General features: G+C 39.0%; 1 protein-coding gene across 1 annotated transcript in view; it reads right to left on the reverse strand.

Moving 5' to 3' along the window:
* The window catches only part of LOC108695235 (cadherin-7), a 116,181-nt gene extending 95,739 nt beyond the window's left edge, over positions 1-20,442 (reverse strand). Inside the window, exon 1 of the mRNA XM_018223618.2 lies at positions 19,722-20,442. The gene's annotated coding sequence lies outside the window, so the exon portion shown is untranslated. The remainder of the gene's footprint in view (positions 1-19,721) is intronic.
* Between the last annotated feature and the right edge of the window lie 256 nt (positions 20,443-20,698).

Genomic DNA, 20,698 nt, shown 5'->3' on the forward strand with positions numbered 1-20,698 from the left:
CTTCACCAGCGAATTTACGCCAGCGCCGTTAGTAAATCGGCAAAGTAACAAAATGACGTCACACTGGTGAATTTGCGCTAGCCGATTCAGGGTTTAGTGAATTTGCCCCCATGTCTTGCATTGTGAAGGACTATTTAGCTGGTCTCATCCTAACCGGGTTGGTTTCTCTGCTAATGGATGTGATTCATTCAAGAGGGTAGGTGCAGCACATAAAAAGTCCTGGAAGCGGGAGTAAGAGGAATTGATGAGTGAGGGGTTTCCTTGGTAATTGGATGGTCTGACACCTAAATTAAGTCCTGGGACTTCAAGGGCTATAAAAAAATGTTTCTTTACACAAAGGCAGGGAACAAGAGTTGAATTTAAAATCCCTTTGACATTTGTGGAGGTACTGTACATTGATGAACAAAGGGGATGGAAAACTGGTGGAACATTGCAATATAGATGTATAAGGGTGTCCAAATGCAACATCTGAAAATATATTATTGAAGCTTTACAATAATTAAATAATGAAGATTTTGTTTAAGGTAAAAATGTTGCATTAAAATAGTGTAGGGATTGAGCAATGATCAAAAAAAGTTTGTTGTAAAACAATATCCTAAGGCTAGCAAAATGCCAGTTTTCCAGTGAGATAAGTAAGGATTAAAAAGAACTTCTGACACAGATACTTTACTACATCCAGTTCAATTCCACAGAGTTATTGAATGCTGGCAGACGGGATAGGATGAGGACCGGCAGCCTAGACAGTTAACAGAAAGTCAAACTCAGAATTGCCAAAAAAGGCTAATCAGAGATCAGGAAGGGAAAAGTTTCAGCTGCAGGCAGATAGAACACAGGAACACAAAAGTGAGATTTTCCCATCACCTGAGATTGCTGCAAGATTTGCATTGGATGTATGGGATTTGCATACACCTGTGTTACTGTACTATGGATAAAACCTGCAAACAGCTCAAGATTGTGCTCAAGATTGTGCTGCAGGTAGTTAGGTGCACACTGGACAGTTCCAACCCATAATAAAGCCATCTTTATTTATTAATCATAGAACTTCATAGAATTTCAAACCAATGCAAGTTCTCTGTCATTAAAAATATATTGCATCAGATGAAGCTGGAAGATGAAACGAAACATAAAAAGTAGTAGCTTCTAAGAATATCATCTTAATAGCAAATTGAATAACATATAACAAGACCATGATCATAAAGGTTTTTTTGTTGTTGCCCTATAAAAACCTTGGAATCCTGTAAACACACCTATAATGTATATAATCTGCATTTTCAATCTATCTCAGCTTTTTATTGCAAGCGCACTATGGTTATAAAACACCATGCAAATAAAATCCTTGAAAATGGCAACCCTGCAGTAACACAGTGAATCTTTTTGTCACAACAAGCTAATTTTAAACTGTTATAATATAGCAAAGAAACTCCATTATTTAATCTGATTTAACAATTAAGTGTTATGTAAGAAAAAGCTCTTCTCTAAAATGATAGTTACCTTCAGTTCCAATAATTAAAAAAACAGCATACAGTCGCATAATTGTATTCTTTTATTGTATACTCTTCTTATTCACTGGGTATAGGATCTGTTATCCAGAAACCCATTATAAAGAAAGCTGTAAATTACGGAAAGACTGTCTCCCATCGACTCCATTTTATCCAAATAATCAAAACTTTTAAAAATGATTTCCTTTTTTCTCTGTTATAATAAACTGTTACCTTGTACTTGATCCAAACTAAGATATAATTAATCCTTATTGGAAGCAGAACCAGCCTATTGGGTGCTTGACATGATTTTATAGAAGACTGAAGGTATGAAGATCCAATTTACGGAAAGATCCGTTATCTGGAAAATCCAAGGTCCAGAGAATTCTGGATAACAGGTCCCATACCTGTACTACATTTCGGCAGAAACAACCCCCTTTCTTAGGTACACCAGTAGTAAAAATATAATTGAATAGCAATATCTAATTGTAATTTAATGATTACAGTCAATTAAGATCAGTACATTTTGACAGTTATTGGAGTTCAAAGACCCTGAGCTGTATATATTGGCAGGCAAACATTCTGTAGTAAATGCATGTGTGGTTAGCTAGAAAACATTCTTAAATATAATCAAACAGACAAATAATTAATCAAACAGACAAAACACCCACAAAGTTGGGATTTACATACTTTAGTTACAAATGAGACCAGGTTGGAATGGTACAAGGCTCATGCTGATCTATTAGAATTGCTAACTAACAATATTTGGGTTGGATGTCTCCTCAGATCTTTAGATTTAGCCTGGATTCAATAGTTTCACTTTGGACTGTGGAATGGACACCAGGAATGTGGATCACTGGGGATCAATTCTGGGAATCTTAGGGTCATGCCAAATGTTTTGGGATTTTCCTGCAGACAGGGTAAGTAAATATTTTTGCCTTTTCTGCAACATATTGGAACTTCATTAATATATTGCACCAATTCAGGCAATGGATTATAAATATATATATATATATATGTCTCTGTCTTAAATATATTGATAATGGGTTGAGTGCAGAGGAATCTTGTATTTTTCCATATGTATTTTGTGGTCACAGCCTCATTGCACCCCCGCCTAATGATTTTAAAAATTAGTGGTGAGCACAACTTTCCCTTGTTTGTTATAGTTTATACAGGAGCAGTGACTCCCACCCTTCCCAGCTATAGTCAGGTGATCCCACTGGTGTCTAATAAAAGGGCAGCCAAGTTTGGGAGTTTTACTTTGAAAGCAGCAAGTAAGTTGCAGGTAAAACTTAGTCCCTTTGTAAAATGTATAATGAAGCAATAGAATTCTTAATGAATCAGATGAAAATTAAGCGTAGGACTGGCCAGATATGGGATGACTTTGACGTAGTTGGCCAGCTTAAATATATTGCAATATATGGACAAACAATCCCTGTTTTGTTTAAAGGGTAAGGCATTTTTCAGTAGCAGTATGCACAAAATGTCTCTGTCTTAAATATATTTTTTTTTTTTGTAAGTCTTTATTTTACTTTTCATCTTAACATGGGGTACAGAAAGGAAAAAGGGGGGAGGGGGTCAAAGATTTGCACAAGGCATCCAGAGTCAAAGAACAATTGTCCACATCCAGTTCAGAGCATTATTACATATTCCTTCCATGTCGCCGACTGGCAATTCACATCAATGAACATATCAATAGTTGTCTCTCGCTTATACATATTGATAACTGACAACTGAGCATTGAACAAAGGTTCGAATAGGGGGGAAGGCAAAGAAAGAGGGAAGAAGGAGCAGAAAGTAGAGGAGTGGACATAACATGGGAAAGAGGAGGGCTGGGGGGGGGGGAAGCAGGTCTAGAGCCACTTCAAGTAGCCAAATCTCCGTTAAAGGCCAGCATTAAAGACCCCATTTCGTTCTCCCTGAAAAAGCTAATTAGCCTCTACATATCGGATCCAGTCCGTCCAGGTTTGTCTGTAGGTCTTAGTAGCCCCATTCTTGATTGCCAGTAACTCCTCCATCATCCTAATATATTCAATTTCTTTCCTCCAATCTGCTTTATCCGGCGCTTGTTGACTCTTCCAGTATTTTGGGATTGTCATTCTTGCTGCCTGGAGCAGATGTATGGTGAGTTTATCCTTTACCACGTTTTGTTCCCGCTTGTCATAGCTGAACAATGCCATCTCTATGCTCTCCGTGAGTCTCAGGGACCGCACTTCTGCAATGGTATCAAAAATTTGTTTCCAGTACTGTTTCATACTTGCACAATAGAACCAAATATGGCTGAATGAGCCTTCCTCCTTTCCACATCTCCAGCAAGTCGCCGGTACATTATGATACATTTTGTGTAAAGTAAGTGGTGTGCGATACCATCTGCAAATAAGCTTATAATGTGACTCTTGTGCTCTCGTCGATTTGGCCCCTCTATGTGCTCTCGCCATGATCTTGGACCAGGTGGTATAAGGGAGGTCTACATTCAGTTCCTGTTCCCATTGTCTCATAAACAACGTTTTCACATCCTGTTCCCCTTTAATCAGTGTTTTGTAAAATTGGGACACAGGATGTTTCAAGGTGGGCTGCTGTAACAATTTTTCCCAGGCCGTTGGGGGTCTAATCTTCCGTGGTAATCCCGCAGTACGGAGATAGCTTGATAGTTGTAGGTAGTTCCAGTGGTTTCTAGGATGACGTCCCCATTGTTCTTCAACCCTGCTCAAGGGCACGATAACCCCACATTCTACAAATTGGTATAATTTAGTGGACTCATCACCAGTCTTGGCCCATCTATCTAACAATCCCTTTTCGCAGCTGGGCGGAAAACCTGGATTGTTTAGCAGTTCTAAATCTGGAGACGGAAATGGAGATATCCCTCTGTCGTCCCTTAATTGGTTCCAAACCTCCAATGAAGCCCCAATGGTGGGATGTGACCTCGTCTGATCAGGTAAGTCTGTATATTTTACATTCATAATATTGTTCAAGCTACCCTGTATCTCATGCTTCTCAATTTCTTTCCACAGTTTAGTAGTGCTGTCCTGCTTCCATAACCAGATCCTGTGCAGGTGAGTAGCGAAATAATATTGTTCCGGGCAAGGGAGGGCTAAACCACCATCTATCTTTTGCTTAGTCAATATGTTATAGTTAAGCCTCGAGTGCTTTTCCGCCCAAATAAAAGTTGAAAATGCCTTTCTGACATTGCTGAAAAAAGATTTAGGCAGCTTAATCGGTGCCATTTGGAATAAATACAGTAATTTGGGCATCACCATCATCTTCAGGACATTCACTCTTCCCATCCACGAAATAGGCTTGGATTGCCATCTATCCAACATGGAACAAATGTCTTTGAGTAGTGGAACGTGGTTCAGCTCAAATATCCTCCCCAACTGAGCAGGTAGATTAATTCCTAAATATTTAATAGCTTGGTCTGCCCACTTGAATGGGAACGATGTACGGATACGTTCTGCCCTTTCGGGAGGAAGATTGACATTCAGCACTTCAGATTTAGCATAATTGATCTTAAAATTGGACACCAACCCAAATTCCGTAAATTCCCGTATTATATTTGGAAGCGATATTTCAGGATTCGTGACCACCAGCAGCAAGTCGTCGGCAAATGCAGCCGCTTTATGTTCTTGCTTGGCAACAGTAAGACCAGAGATGTTCACATTTTGTCGGATGGCGGTTATCAAGGTCTCCATCACCAAACAAATAAAATTGGGGACAAGGGGCAGCCCTGTCGTGTTCCATTGGATATGTCAAAAGGAGGGGAGAGAATGCCATTGACCTTTATACGTGCGTACGGTGCGTTATAAAGAGCCATTATCCGAGCCATTGTCAGGGGGCCGAAGCCAAATGCTCTCAAGGTGGCCTCTAGGAAGTTCCAGTCAACTCGGTCGAATGCTTTCTCGGCATCAGTTGTCAGCAGCACCGTAGGGGTAGCCGTCTTGGAAGCATAAGAAATCAAGTCTACGACTTTGACCGAGTTGTCCTTTCCTTCTCTCCCTTTCACAAAACCCGTTTGATCAGGATGAATCATCAACGGGATAATATTCTGAAGCCTATTAGCTATTATTTTGGCAAACAGCTTTTGGTCCAGATTGATCAATGATATCGGCCTGTAACTGCCACACGTCGCCGGATCTTTATTGGCTTTGTGGAGAACCGTGATTTGAGCCTCCTGAGCTTGCTTATGAAAATGGTTATGGGCAGATATAAAGTTAAAATGATGGTGAAGGATAGGTGCAAGTTGGTTGTGGAACTCTTTATAGAATCCTGCACTGTAGCCATCTGGGCCCGGACTCTTGTTAGAGGGTAGGGCCATGATCACTTTATTGAGCTCCTCCATGGTAATCGGTGTTTCTAGCTGCTTGAACAGCTCCTCAGGCAGCGTAGGTAGCTGTAATTGTCGTAGATATTTGTCTATCTTCTGTTGCTTATGGGGTATCGACGTTGCTGGCGGTAAATTGTATAATTCCTGATAAAATTCCTGGAAACATTTCGCTATATCTGGGTAGTTATGCTGTAATTTCTGCTGTTTGTCTTTCATTTGGGCTATGTACGTTCTATGTTTTTGTGCTTTAATTAACTGAGCCAAGATTTTAGAGGATTTATTCCCAAATTCATAATAGTCACGTTTGCATTTTAGATATGCCTGTTCCGTATAAGAATCTAGAAGATGTTTCAATTGAAGTCTCTTAAGTTCCAATTCCGTTTGTACTTGCTTTGCCAAAGATTCCTTATGCCTTTCTTCCAACAGTCTGATTTCCTGAAATAATAGTTGTGTTTTAGAGTTGTGTTCTTTTTTCAGTCTGGAACTTAAGGCTATGAGGTTGCCTCTAGTAACTACTTTGAGCGTTTCCCACAACGTAGATGGATTCGTTCCTGGCAAATTATTATACAGTATAGTGTCATTAATCAGGTCGCCTATAGTGTCTCTAGTGTTCTTATTTAAGAGAATCCGTTCATTAAACCGCCACGCAAAGTCTGCTTTCGTAGTATTTGGTATTTCCACCGTGGCTAGATATGGTGCATGATCAGACAGCAATATCGGTTCAATTTGTATGTTCTTGACGATATGTAACCATTTTTGATTAATCAACATGTGGTCTATCCTCGTATAGCTATTATGCGAGTTGGAGAAGAAAGTATAATCTCTCTCTTTAGGATTATGGGTCCGCCAAATGTCAATTAGGTTGAGTTTGTTGAGGTGACCCTTAATAGACTTTAACGTTTTATAGGTAATGGCTGATTTTCGGGAAGAGCAGTCCATAAGCGGGTTGAGTGCCACATTAAAATCGCCCCCTACTAGGAGAATACCCTCCGCAAAGTCGGCTAGGATTTGGGTCACCTTCCTAATAAAGCCGTGTTGATTGTTGGTTGGGATATACACCGAGCACAGTGTCATCGTAACATTGTATATATTTGCTTTCAACATAACAAAATGGCCCTCTGCATCTATCTTTGAATCTAGAAGGGTAAACGGCACATCTTTATGAATGAGGATCGAAGTTCCCTTCACCTTAGTTTCCGGATGGGTACTAGAAAACACCTTGTCATACCATTTGTTTCTCAGTACCGATACATGGGCAGATTTAATGTGGGTTTCCTGCAAGTAAAGAATTTTCGCATCATGTTTTCTGCAATTGTTAAATATCTGCGCTCTTTTCTTGGGATTATTCAGCCCGTTGACATTTTGTGACCATAGTGTCAAAGCAATATTACGTCCCATAATGATAAATTTTGGTTAAGGCGACTGAAAATACGCTCTGTATGACCTGCTTCTTGGGGAAAGGGTAGAACCAAAACATGCATAACACAACATACATTGAAATGTAAGCAAACCAGTATGTGCTACTACTAAGTCAAATGCTAATGGGTCTGAACCGCCCGCGGGTGCGGTATACCACTGTGGGGGGGTGGTTAGCAAGTGTTAAGGGAGAACAGTCATTGCATATTGGCCCACTGACTGTGCAATAAGAAACTTTAATAAACTTTAATGGGGGAAATAAGTGCGCAATCACACATAGTCCATGTGAATGTAAAGAATCACAGTCCAGGCAATGTATACTCACGACTCCGACCAGTCCTTAATCGGTGTCCTCTTATTGGGTAAAGTCTCTTTGGTGTAGCGGCTTCTCGACGATTTTGGGGTTCTTTGAGACAAAGGTACTTCGTGCCAGGCATCGTCAATCTCCATGAACGACTCCTTGGGGCCTTTATCTTTATCGTTCCAACCGACCAGGACGACATCATCCAGTTGAAAAATCCGCAGGAAATCTTTTAAGTCAGCCGGAATGCGCAGAGTCACTTGATTTCCGTCATTGTTGGCAGTCAGGCTAAAAGGGTAGCCCCATCTGAACTGTATCCCCTTCGCCTTTAGTTGGTCTGTTAGAGGCTTAAGTTGCTTTCTCTTAATAAGCGTCGTCAGGGACAAGTCCTGTAATAGTATAATGGAAGAATCCTCAAAAGTGAGATTCTTGATCTTCCGCGCCTTCAGCATTATTTCTTCTTTAATCAGAAAGTCATTTATACAGCACAGTATGTCTCTAGGCGCCTCAGGTGGAGCGTTCCTCGGTTTGTACACTCTGTGCGCTCTATCAATAGGGATTGCTATGTGGGCCTCACGCTCTAGAATGCCATTAAAAATCTGGAGGAGAGTGGGTAATATAGCTTCTTTCTGTACAGATTCAGGCACACCTCTTACCCTAATATTGTTCCTCCGACTCCGATTTTGTAAATCTTCCACTTGTCTATGCAAATCCTCAATTTCTTTTGCCTGTTTGAATAGGACTGCTCGGTGTAGTTTGTGATTGCTCACCAGTTTCGTTTGGCTCCTTTCTAGCGAGTCAGTCCTGACTCCCACGCTCTCCAGTTCCTGGCGGATACCGTGAAGCTCGGTGCGGATCTCGTCAGTCATCGTGTGGAGCATCTCTTTAATATCTCTTTTGGAAGGCAACCTTTTCAGGTAAGTTTGGACATCTATTGAGCTGTCCGCATCACTGTCCCCGTCCGAGGAATCAGGCGCCTGTGACACTGCGTCATCGGGTTCTTCAGCCATTGCGGGCGCCATCTTGGCTTGAGCCGCCTCACGGCTTTTCTTGTAAAAAATTGCCGGAATGTCTTTATGGTGCCCGGAGTTTTTCGGGGTCTTACCACCGTCCTTATGTGCCTTATTCCCTTGCAATTTCCCCATAGTCACGCAGTAAGAAGCAGTCAGTGGGCCGATGGAAGAGCGGAGCTCAGCTCTATGCGACCATTCCCTTTCAGCGTTGGCCACGCCCCTCTGTCTTAAATATATTGATAATGGGTTGAGTGCAGAGGAATCTTGTATTTGTCTATATGTATTTTGTGGTCACACCCTCATTGCACCCCCGCCTAATCATTTTAAAAATTAGTGGTGAGCACAACTTTCCCTTGTTATATATATATATATATATATATATATATATATATATATATAGATATATATATATGAGCATGATCACTCTCCTATAAATAGCACTACTACTGCTTTTGTTAAAAGGTAGGTACACATAGTAAAGGTTCTTCTCATTTGGAATGGCTAAGCATTCTCTCATTAAAGTAGATTTTCTAGAAAGCAAAGGAAAGTAAAAATGTCAATGCTATCATTTGTGTTGGATTTGGTAATCCATGTAGAATCACATTTGCTGGAAGCTACATTATACACGGCTGTGTGTACTATATGGTCTGTGAATACATTCAATATATATATATATACCCTATTTTTCTTCAAATGGACATATACTGTCAAAAAGGTATTTGTCATTGAATTATGCAACTCAAAAAAGGAAGTAATACAACCTCAGATTTAGGTTTATAACAAAAGAACTTAATTTATTTTTGCCCGTCTTTCAGATTTCGAAGGATATGATCTTTAATAAACCAATTGCCATTTATTTATAACACCAACGTATCCATAATTCCCCACCGTGAGTTGCTGACCTGTTACTCTGGTTATGCCTACAATGCCAGTGCTGTGTGTACAACCAATGCAATAAAATATTTGAATTAAATAAAAATACTCCGTTTTCCCAATGCAACTCACAGTAAAATACTTGAAACCCCTCTGTGCTGAGAACATTACGTAGACATGAGGCTCTAAGACCCTAAGTAGGTGGGAGATGCAGAATTCATTTTGTAAAGGCATATAGGAAAATCTCAGTATTATTATTTTACTACTGTAGTTGCGAGATAGGGGCTGTGGTTACAAATACATGGATGTCTACACAAAATGAAACTATCTTGATATGGCTGGTGATCAAAAGGTAAGAATACTACATATTTACAAGGCCTTTTTAGATGTAGGATTTACTGGACTTTTAAACTCTGAGCTTTATGTTCTTTTATAGCTGAATGGTAGAAACTTATTAAGTTCACATTTATTTCTGCCTACTGTTTCTTGCTAGAGATGATTACATACTCCTAACAAGAAAGTGAGGATTGCAAAAGAAAATTACTTCCTCCAGACTACTGAAACAGCATGTACCAAAAGTATATCAAGAATGGAATGTGTGTGTATTTATATATATATATATATTTTTTTTTTTTTATATATATATATATATATATAATACACAAAAGCCATGAATATCCTGTAAATTATATCCTTATAAACGGTGAGTAGTGATGTCATCAGTTATAAACGGTGAGTAGTGATGTCATTTCTGTCACATGACTCACTGAAACTTGTGTATTATAATAAATAAAGTACCCCCAGTTGTAAAATATGAGGATATTAGAAGTTACCTCGGAGTTCCATGACCTGTATAAAAACACTCGGCCTTCGGCCTCGTGTTTTTATATGGTCATGAAACTCCTCGGTAACTAATAATATCCTTATATTTTACAAGAGGGGGTACTTTATTCACTATATATAGTGCATGCATTGTATACTATTGAATTATTACATGTAAATGTTACTGTTATCCTGTTATCCTATTCTTGCTAAGAACAGAGGGATACATTTTATATCTGTTATCTTAGACTTAGAAACTAAATGTCAATCAAGAACTACTGTAGGAATCCACTGATATATTTGGATAATAATAGACTTTCTCTCCCTCTCTCTCTCTCTCTTACATATATTCACATCCAAGTAAAAATAGAATGTATTTTTATCAACAGCTTTATAATTCATAATATCTATTAACTGTTGGAACTGCAGTGATTTACCTTCTTCAGCAGAGCACATGCTACTTAACTCCCAGGCAGCAGAGAGGCTCCATATATATATATAAAAAAATGATATTATCATATATTATCTACAGTATAAATACATCAGAGTTATGGTGCCTTTCATTTCAGTCGATGGCCCTGGTGCTATCATAAAATGAATCACAAATAACCAAAACTAACTGAAGCACCTATAAAACATTTAATTTATTTAGTTGACTTTTCCCAAAATGTATAAATAACCCAGTATTTATTATTCTCTACCATTTTAAAGGGCCATACATGCTCAATTTACTTTTGAATATTCATAATCTACAAATTAGGTACAGCATTTTGCGGGGTTCCAGAAGCTCTTTGGAACACAGATGCCACGCTGAGATTCTAACATAACGACAAAGCACTGCGTATCTTGTCGGCGCTATATAAATTATGATGATGATGATGATGACTGTGTGGTTATAAAGTCACTCAGGATGGGCTTAGAGAGAATAACCTTTAGAATCCCAGCAAACGTGTTGGCTCTCCAAATATTAGACCACAAAGTGTTGGATGGGATGGTTGCTTGACAAAATAATTTAACTTGGCTGAATACAAAATATGACCTTTTTCTTCATGCCAACATACCAATCCTCTAATAAACATAAGATACACAATGCCTTCTTCCAAGTCAATAGTTCTCTAACCTATTCCTTCACGACTAGCTTTGCATCAATTTAAATGCTAATATTTTTGCCAGTTTAACCTATATCAAAGTGCAGACAGTTGGATATTGATTTGATTGTCTCAAGGCACTTCAAACTCAACTAAGAAATATTCTGATTTCAATATTTGCTTTTTTATACCCAAGTAGACCAGTAAGTGGATATCTATTATATATTAAAATAAGGCTAAAGGCTGCATAGCTACTGTGATCTGAGGGTGTTAAGTATGGTTGTATTGTGTATTTGTCTTCAAAAATGATCAATTCTGGTTACAGGCCCATCTCCCTATCTGAGGAATGACATTGTGAAAGCCAATAATGCTGCACTTTGGCCTTTCACTTCATACACTGAAGGAGGCCCAACTAGAAAATTGGTGGAAAGTCTAGTATATCTTACCATGAGTAAGCGCAAATGCATTGTGTATCCAGGCCCGGATTTGTGGAAAGGCCACCAAGGCCCGGGCCTAGGGTGGCAGGATTTTAGGGGGCGGCATGCTGCCCAACCACAACCATATTGGTTCAGAAGCACTGGGGATGTGCAGGAGATATGATAGTTTTTTAAATTTCCCATGCACCAATCCCAATTTCTCCAAAAATTTGTGCGAATAAAGGGGAGGGTACAGGGCGATAAATGACAGCAGGCCTAGGGGCGCCCTCTATGTAAATCCGTCCATGTGTGTATCACATTTTAATAGGAGCAGTTTTGTGCCAATTTTAGCACCTAGTGCTGCACCAAAATCAGCCTTATAAAATGTATTCTTCAACTCTGAAGAAAGTGTTTTCATGTGTTATATATGTACACATTTAGGGGGTTATTTAACAAAGGTCGAATTTTAGAGTTATTTGAATTTTTTTATTCACAATTCGAATGGTATGTTATTTATGAAAGAATGTGAGTCTAAAATCCGATTGAATAGTCCCGACCCGAAAACTTGATCAAATTCAAATCGAATTTGAACTGAGTTTTCCTCCTTTTGCGCGTTAAATTTTTTTTGGCACACAACATTTTTTTTTCTCCCATTAGAGTCTATGGGGGTAATTTTCAAAGCAAAGCTTGGCAAAAATTTGGCTCATCACTACTATTAACATCTTCAAGTAGTTCAATTGACAGGTGGCCCATTTTAGGTGGAGAACAGTAGAACTTTTTTCATGGTCAAGGTGTGGTAAATCTCACATTCTAATTCAAATTTGAATTGGTGGTTTAAAATTCAAATTTGTGAGTTTTGTCCAAAAAAAATTTGAATTTACCATTCTAACCTTAGTAAATCTGCCACTTAATATGCTGATTTTAGCTACAGCACAATAAAAAGGTGCTACCATTTAGGAGCTATTTAAAAGATACACACAAACTTAGCATGACATTGGAAAGAGGTTGCTTAAAAATAATAAATTAAAAAGAAATACAAAAAAAGCATATCAAATTAGCAGGAATTCAGCTGAGCTTTCTGTTGTTATATAGTATAAAAATGACTGAAGGAAAAGAAAATATATTAACAAATAAAGTATTTATGCCAAAGTCCAAAGCATTAAAATTAAACACATCAGCAAATAAAAAAAATATATAAGGTCAAAAAATACCAACAAATGAGTCTACTGGTAGAGTAAATGTACAGGGAGTGTTACTGAAGGAAGCACGTAAATGTGGAATAAGAAACTGAAGTAAACAAATTACGGTAGACACATCGCTGAATTTCCCATGAGACATACTAGTTAATGTGCTGATCAGCGCCAAAGACTTACAGAATTGTGCCTGCGGATGTATAATAGCTGAACTGGTCATAGGAAGGCTGCATTAAAAAATTACAGAATAAAAGAACACATAAAGCTTTTTTGCTGCAAACCTGAAACTAAAAGACATGAAAATATGTAAAAATAAATAAATAAAATATATTTAGTAGGCATCAAGGGCAAGAGTCACAGGGGTGCTCTGATTATTGATCCCTTGTAGGCATCATTCTGTGCAAAAGTATGTGCAACATTACAAAAAGAAAAGCATCTCAGAAACTTACAGCAAACTCTATTTCTGATTAATGCTAAGTAAAAATCAACACGGCTGGAGGCATAGCATAAGTTTGGATTCTGGTATGTTTTATATTTACTATAAAATGTTTCAAAGACATGTTTAATCTGATATAGATCATAATTACATTTTCTATTCAAATAAATTAAAAAAAAAAAAAATATATATATATATATATATATATATATAGATACATACGTTCCCTGTTCTCCTCTTTTCTAAGTAATTAGCTACATCAATTATTAGCTACAAAATTATGATCATAAAATTGGCAGGTCCCCATACCACATCAAGGTTTCGTGGTCCAAACTAATTACCTCCGCTCATGTTTCTCATGGGCTGGTACCTCCATTTCCCAAGAAATGCTACCATGCAGGGAGGTGCCAGCCAATGAAAAATATGACAGAAGGCAAATAGTTAGGACCACTATATGGTGTTTGTTTACCTTGATGTTGTGTAGTGACTTGTTAGTTTTATGATCATAATTTTGTAACTAAAACTCCCTGTGATTTAAAATACCTACAATTGCAGAGATACTAAATGACTTATAAAACATGGAACCAGGAAAGGTTCCTTAATCAATACCTTTTTTTTGTATGTTTGTGGCTACAAAAAAAAGTATTTCAACGTTTCGGCAGCAGCACTTGGGCCATCTTCAGGCAGTCTTCCTGAAGACGGCCCAAGTGATGGTGCCAAAATGTGGAAATACTTTTTTTTGTGTTTTTCACTTGAGAAGTTCTTGGAGTGTGGTTATTTTTGATAATGTATATATATATATATATATATATATATATATATATATATATATATATATATATATATATATATATATATATATATATATATATATATACACGGCACTCCAAGGTTTCAAGTGTTCTAATTATTTTATTTTCATATCACTTGTGTATCCAATGTTTCGGCCCACATCAAGGATATAAAATAAAATAAGTTTGAACACTTGAAACCTTGGAGTGCTGGTCCATTTTGAAGGATATATATATCAGCATAAAGAACACGGAGCACTCATGGGACTGATGGGGCAAAACTTTAATGGTGTAACTGAATGTTTCGGTCCTGCACAGAGGACCTTTATCAAGACATCACTCCTCTGTGCAGGGCCGAAACATCCACTTACACCATTAAAGTTTATAAATTAAGTCCCATGAGTGCTCCGTGTTCCTTAAGCTAATATTCCTTTTTGTGACAGCACCTGGCTTTTTTTGCTTTTTTCTAGGGATGAGTGCGCGTATCTTCAGACTCTATATACACTGTATACAGATTATTATCTAGTGGGGTCACATGAAGTAATATTCCTGGATATTACTATGGGAAATAACTCTACAGTATATTAAATCAATGCTGCCATGAAGAAGCTTAGGTTTGTGCCGGCCACACCAGCCAACAAGTGCCAGTGAACTTTAATCGAAAAATTGAAAACGGAGCTATAATTCACTAAACCATTCCATTAAGGTGTTCTATCCAGTAAAACAGAGGCTATATGATATTTAATGTTTTCAGAGATCCTATGTTATAGCAAAATGCCTTTATTCCTTATGGTGCAAAAGTACAAAGCGTGTTAGCTGCCAAACGCATAGGCTTTTTCAAGAGGCTGTTGAGCACAACTGAAAGTGAAATACAACCAAAGGAGACAACAGAGTATACAGTATTAAATGATAAAAGCTCTTATTTGTATTTGCCCTTTTTGTCATTTCAAAAGAGCAGTGGTTACTGCTGACAATATTCTGCCAAAACCTGCATGCAGTCACTTCTATTTCCTACCCTTGCTCTTCACAAAAGCAGATTTAGGCTTAGCAACAAGTTTTCTGAAATCTAAAATTATGATAGATGCAAACAAGGTACTTTTTTTTTATCATTTCTCCCCCCCCTCCCCCGTCATTCTTCAGTCAGTGGATCTCTTTGAATTGTACCACAGTGACCTCTACTGGCTACTACTGACAGTAATATTATCCTTGTCTCTTAGTAGTCAGAACAGCCCAAAGCTTTCGAAGGATAACAAAATAGCAGTTTTGCTTAATTTAATATTTATGCTGTTTCTGTGTTTCCCAATAAAAATTCTAAACTTCTTTAATATTGGACAAAGCTGGAAGTACACCACTGCACCATACCTCTATGCCAATCAAAATACAGATACATAAAGTAGCACTAGTGTTAGTGTGAGTGATAGTAAGTTAGTTCCATATCCAGAGTTAGCTTTTTTGGAGTCATTTTGCGGTCTAGAGACTACAGAACTGATGGACTGCAGCACCCAGAATCCTTGGGGGTGATGTGTGTAATACTTCCGAAACACCTGGATAGCCTTGAGGTCTAACATTTCTGTAATACATGCTACACTTCACAAATCCCAAGATGTTGAAAAAGGAGCATAATAGCTTTTAATACAAGGCTACTGACATGTAGCAGGACACAGGGATACAATTTTGGAGGAATATTGCCATGATGTGTACCCATTTTGCAGAGTACTCATAATTCCAATGTAATTGTAGCCAGCTGCATCCCCTACAATTGCCCCCAAATTGTGAAAATGGACACAACAGCATTTTTACACAAGTAAGATGCAAGCCTTGTCACTTCTGGAGCACTCATTCAAAACAACGTTTGTATCTCAGGGATCAAGTCTAATATACCTATTGATGAAAGCCTCTGGCATAACGGCCTGAAGGTAGCTCCAAGTGTGGAGTAGCTGTAGCGACCATTCATCAGAAGAGTCAGGATGCATGCAGTGGTAACCATGTGAAAGTGCAGAAGCTTGGCTGGACACAAGCACTTCATGAATTGTATCAGTCTGCATTGGGAAAGCATCTGTAATTGTGAATGCATTTATAAATGACCCCTCATCTATATGTGTGCGGTGAGGCATATTCAGGGTCAAACTGACCTGCCAGATTACCAGGGTATCTCCAGGTGGGCCCAAAACCCGGGTTAGAACAGATCAGCCACGACTTGTTCCCAACATAGGCTGAAATAACACCTGTAACATTTAGCACTATCCATAATAACCTGTGGACCCTAGGAGGACCAGTCAAACACTGGGTATTGGTGATGGGCAGATAAATTCGACAGGCGCTAATTTCTGCGTTTTGCCATCAGCTAGTAAACTTGTGTAAAAATTGACGCTCATCAAAATTATTCAGACGCCCATCGACTTTAATGCATTTGGGCAAAATAGGTGCACGTTTAAAAATTGCCGCAGGCGTCAAAATTGACGCACGTCAAAATTATTTTGATGCCCATTGACTTCAAGGCATTTAGCAAATTTTTTACGCAAATTTTGCAGTAAATTTGCGGATTTTTCGGCAAAGCAAAAGGGACAAATTCAATCATCGCTACTGGGTATATTTTATTTTTCTAAGGTGTGTGTTACTATCATAGTCTTTGCTATACAAGTCTCTCCCACAGATAAACAGATTAGACACACAGCTATTTTTAGCTTCACCACTACTAGATAGTATTTCATTTCCAAAAAGACTCTACCAAACAAAACTAATACCTGAACCCAACTGGCTTTCATGTTTCACTTTGTAAACCTATGCCAACCAGATTTAACATCATTTTAAACAGACTTTTAATTGAATACTAAATGCCCTTTCTGTTTTTAAGTGAACTCGCAATATCATTAGTGGATTTATAAAATACACTGGCCATATCAATGTATACAGAACTATACACCAATAAATGTGGCCTTAAATATAGATCAGGAATGTAAGTACCGTATCAAAAGTAACATTGTACTAAAGAATTTCTAGAAGCTGTCCCTGAGGCATTTCTGAATTATTAACTCCATATAGTATTAAACCAGCCATGTTTTGTTATGATTAGATAAGGTTCTAGGATTCCTTTCAGCTACAAGTTTCGTGAATCTCATCATTCTCTATAAAATGGGATCGATATCGGGTACATGTGTACTTAGTCAGCCAGCACAAAAATTAAAAGCTGAGCTATAAATCTCCAAAAGATAGAGCTAAATAGGAATTGTTCCAGTGATGTTTTAATGGGATCCAAAAAAAATTGACTGGTACAGCTAGTTTGTATAGAAAACAAGTTGCTTTGTGCAGACATAAGTTTTAAGAATCAAATAAATTACAGAAAGCAATCAAATGTTACCTATTGTAAAGTCAGTGTTGCAAGGTGTTAAATACAGGGAAAGAGGACTAATGTTAAATCTCTTGATGAAAAAACAGAATATGTCAGCAGCTAAGGCAAATTATGCAATGCTGTCATATACTGTATAGCACTCTTGGGATGTAGTGCTGTGCTAAAGTAAGGGGTGTGCATGATGTACAATGTGCCAGCTGGCTAGCAGCACCCCATTGTTTCTACAGGACAAGGTAAGGGTGCTGCAAGATGTTTAAAAGATCTGTATAACTGCACACTGGAACACTAGCTGCAACAGGAGGCACCGAATGTTAACAGGGAAACAGATGACAAGTGACAAGCTAATCCAAATCACACTTAGCCTTCACAAAGGGTCCTGCTAACCAAAGAGGCGGTTATGGTTAGAACAGCCATCGGCAAGCACACCAAAGCACTGCAAGAACCTTCTCCTAATCAAGGCAACACTTCCATTTAATAACCGACGATGAATGGGTTTTGGCACTCAGCAGCTTGGTCAGTGTCAAGTCATTTGTTGCAATTTAAAAGTCGCATCTGGAGAAGTTAATGAAAGCCTGGCCGGCTCTTTTTTGTTGCAGTCATGAAATTTAGAACGCAGTTATTGCACTTTTAAAGCGAATAGAGGATATTGATTAGCCGCAGCAACCTCATGTATAATCAATGCAGGTGCATAAGGCACAATGCACTCTTGTAAGGATCATAACTTCACATTGGTAGGCAGCAGCATACCCTTCCTACTTCTGAAACACTAGAAGTCATTGAAACGCTAATGAGCACTGTACATGTATAATAAGTACAACATTCTGATTAAGAGCCTGTTGTCAGGGTGCTTATTCATCACATTGCAAATGAATACACAGAGGTACCTTCCAATAATGTGACATCCCCATCCGTGTGGCTGCAGCAGCAAATGAGACAACCAGGAATCAGTATAATCCCTATCAATTATCACATCGGTTCTAGCGGTGAGCTCTGGCACACCAGGAGGTAAAGTAAAGATGGAAAGATCTAGGATTCTACAGTGTCACGGGTATCGGAATAATGGATTTTGTACTCCCTTCCTTAAAGTGTATGGATTTTCACTAGAGGCAACAATATAAAACTCTAAATAGTCTTTAAAAATACCTGCTCATTATTTAGTCAAGTTGTACAACAAAGCCTGAGCTGCTACCGACCATCATTCTAATATGACCTTTCAGAAGTGTCACACTATTATTGTTAAAAAAAAAACAGGATTGTTCCCATAAATTGATTTTTAAAAATAAAATAACACCATAAACATCATCGAAGCGCATATTTCAACGAATACACGCGCAAAGAGTCATGTCTGCCACTGCTGAATCCATCTAATGGCACGTCTCATTAATGATATTTCAGTATAGTTTCAAAAAAAAAAAAAAAAAGTTGATGTTGCCTTTAAACGCTCAGGCTTGCAAGCACTGACCTTCATAATGTGTGTTAGAGCACAGCAAGTAAGTAAGCAGTTTTTATTCTTAGCATATGTGCTGGCCTAGCATTTATATTCTTGCAGGCTTTGAAATCAGGTACCTGGCTGGAATTGGAAATGAACAGCTCTTGTTAATCTAGGGGATAATTATTATTGGATTGTGTGCTGTGGGCCTGGCATCAGTGGAGTGGCAATGGGAACCTCAGTGAAGTGTAAAAGGCAAATGCTGAGATAATAATTTCACATTAGGGGTGCATAGCCAAGTCATGCTTGAACATCCCCCCTCTCTGACCTTAGCTTGCGCTCCAATTGCCTGGAACACAGTAGTCGCTCAGCAATTCGGGAATCAGAGCAATAACTACTCCAATGTGTTTCATGAAAGGAAGAAGCTTCAACACGTTCCCATTGAGTGACATGGGAGTGGGATGTAGTAGTAACACCGGCGCGCACCATCAATGAACAAATGTAGCAGCAGCAGCGCTAACTCCAAGGTCTTTTCTCACTTGCGCTTCCTTTACTGTCGCACTGGCTCTGCCGCCCTGTGTAGCGTCTATTTACCTTCACAAAGAAAAGCTGGAAGACTATATTGGCTTCTCTTTTTTTCCCAGGATCTGTCTGCCTCTTATATGTCTTCTAAAAACCGAAGTAACTTCTAAATGTCATTGATGGTGCGTGCAAACGAGCGAACCTCTCTACTGACACTGCACATAGATGTAAGGGGGGGAAAAAAGGACATAAGAAAAAAAAGACAAATCTTACCTTATTCCCTCTTGGATTTTTGTAAATTCCGTGCGCGCTGCGCCTCTCCTTCAGACACGTGCTTTGCGCTGGCGCTGTCTCCGCGGAGAAGTTGTAGGAGGAGGTGTGTGCGCTCCACTGGCAATCACAGCAGCTTTGTGATGTGAAGAGTGCGATTCTGCTCCCTTCACTAGCGACACTTCATCTGACTCCAGCGAGACGCGACTGCACAGTGACTTCTTTTTTTTTTTTGTTCCTCCTGGAAACCGCGACTGCTACAACTGCGCCCAAGCTGAAAGCTTCTCTCTTGACAAGAAACTACAGATGGAGCCCGGAGTATAAGAATGAGCAAAGGGTTATGATTGGGGAGGGGTTGTCTCGTGGCGAGGGATTTGCATTTGAAAGCTGCGAGCTTGGGGGAGAGAGAGAGTTTAAGCTCAGGTTCCCTTTCAGTCTGTCATTAGGAAGCGCGATCAGTCGCACTCGGGAGGGAAGGAGGCAGGGACAGAGGAGGAATCTTAACCTGGACTTTTCTTGCCTTTTACAGTCCTCTTGTGTTTTCTCTGTATCCTCCTCCCCGCTGGGTGTTCAGGTGTAAAAATGCTGGGGTTGGATTTAGTCTCAGTGTGTGCGATAAAGTCTGAGCCAATTATTAAGCGCAATAGATGCGGCTTAAACATAAAGTTTTGGCCACAAATGCACTGGAAATGTGACCCTTAGCAAAATAAATAAAATAATAACACGTTCTATGTAAAGTACCAAATGATAAGGTGGCACGAGATCAGCCTGGCATTTATTCTGCTGTAAAATACAACTATTCTGAGCAGCGGTGATCCTGGCCCCTCCGCCACCTGAGGCAGCAGCAGTTGCTGCTGCCCCCCTCCCCTGGAAATTTGCTCTTAAAATACCAGGAGCAGCATTTTTGCTGCCCCTGGTACCTAGTCAGGCGCTGCCGCCTGAGGCGACAGCCTCAACTCGCCTCATTGGCGAAGCACCCC

This window comes from Xenopus laevis, chromosome 6S, assembly GCF_017654675.1.
Source record: "Xenopus laevis strain J_2021 chromosome 6S, Xenopus_laevis_v10.1, whole genome shotgun sequence".
Classification (NCBI taxonomy): Eukaryota; Metazoa; Chordata; class Amphibia; order Anura; family Pipidae; genus Xenopus; species Xenopus laevis.